Source organism: Silene latifolia, chromosome Y, assembly GCF_048544455.1.
Source record: "Silene latifolia isolate original U9 population chromosome Y, ASM4854445v1, whole genome shotgun sequence".
NCBI classification, from domain to species: Eukaryota; Viridiplantae; Streptophyta; class Magnoliopsida; order Caryophyllales; family Caryophyllaceae; genus Silene; species Silene latifolia.
This window is the reverse complement of record NC_133538.1, coordinates 397,108,746-397,110,281: the sequence shown is the minus strand read 5'-3', so window position 1 is coordinate 397,110,281 and position 1,536 is coordinate 397,108,746. Positions and strand designations below refer to the sequence as shown.

Below are 1,536 nucleotides of genomic sequence, written 5' to 3'. Positions count from 1 at the left end.
CAAGTGAATGGCACTAACCGTTTCATGTCTTGGGGGATTACTTTGAGGTGGTAATTGCCCCTTTTGTCTTTGTGAGCTTGAAGATGCTAGTTGAGTCAATTGGGTTTCCAACATTTTGGTGTGAGCTAGAATGTTGTTGATGGTGGTTTCCTTTGCTTGACTATCTTTTTGCATTTGAGTGAAAAATTCTTGTTGATTCTTTTGCATTTGCAGGACCGCTTTTTGAACATCAAAACCTTGGTCATTTTGGTGATTGTATGGATTTTGATTTTGGTAACCTTGGTTTTGGTTGTAAAAGGGTCTTTGATTTTGGTTTCTCATGGGAGGTGGAGTGTATGTTATTTGAGGGTTTTGAACATTTTGGCTTTTGTATGAGAGATTTGGATGGAATTTGGTGTTTTCATTGTAATAGTTGGAATAAGGGGTAACACTCTTGTATGCTTGGAAAGCATTCACTTGTTCATTTGTTCCCCTACATTCACTTTGGTCATGTCCCAAAGTTCCACAATTCTCACATATCCCACTTGGGATTGATGAGGATGCCGTCATGGCATTAACATGATGCTTTGATGATTTTGAGGCTTCTTCAAGTCTAGCCAGAGCTTGTTCAAACTTCAAATCGATTGTGTCAATGTGAGCACTAAGTTGAGCACCCAATTGAGTAACAGAGTCCACTTCATGCCTTCCTCCTCTAGTAGCCTTGCGAGGTCTACTATATTGTGAGTTATGGACCGCCATTTCCTCAATTTTGTTCCATGTTTGATTGTCATCAACTTCGGTGAACATTCCATTTGATCCCATGTTGAGAATGTTCCTTGAATCTTCATATAGACCGTTCCAAAATTGTTGTACCAAGAACCACTCGCTAAGTCCATGGTGAGGACATGAGCGACAAATTCCCTTGAACCGCTCCCAAGCTTTATACAAAGATTCTTCATCCCTTTGCTTAAAACCCGTAATTTGAGCTCTTAGCATGTTAGTCTTTTCCGGTGGGTAGAACTTTTTGTAGAAAGCTAGAGCCAACTTCTTCCAAGAATCAATTCCGAGAGTGGCCTTATCAAGGCCCTTCAACCATTGTTTCGCGGTGCCAATTAGAGAAAAAGGAAATAAGACCCATTGAATTTGGTCTTGAGTTACACCGGTTTGAGAAATTACATCAAAATAGTCACAAAAGGTTTCCATATGAGAATGAGGGTCTTCACTAGGCATCCCCCCAAATTGGCTCCTTTCGACTAATTGGATAAAGGCGGATTTGGCAATAAAATTTCCGGTGAAATGTTGTGGTGTGGGAGTACCATTGGGTAGGTTCTCCTCGGTGGGTACGAAATGTGATGAAAACTTAGGCATTGTGGGTTGATTTTGTGTGGTATTTTGTGTTGGGTTCCCCTCACCTTCTCTTGCAAAAGGGTTGATGAACTCAATAGTTGGTTGAATATCCACAACCTCACTAATACCTCTCAAAATTCCTCCTAGCAAATCTTCTATTGTTTGTTAAAGTTCTTTCAATTTCACGATCAAAAGGTAACAAATCACCTT

The 1,536-nt window shown here is 40.2% G+C and overlaps 1 non-coding gene across 1 annotated transcript; it reads left to right on the top strand.

The window, feature by feature from the left end:
• Positions 1-868: 868 nt before the first annotated feature.
• LOC141634733 (small nucleolar RNA R71) lies at positions 869-975 on the top strand. Its single transcript, XR_012539458.1, has one exon. It is a non-coding gene; the product is annotated as a small nucleolar RNA R71 (small nucleolar RNA).
• Positions 976-1,536: the final 561 nt, after the last annotated feature.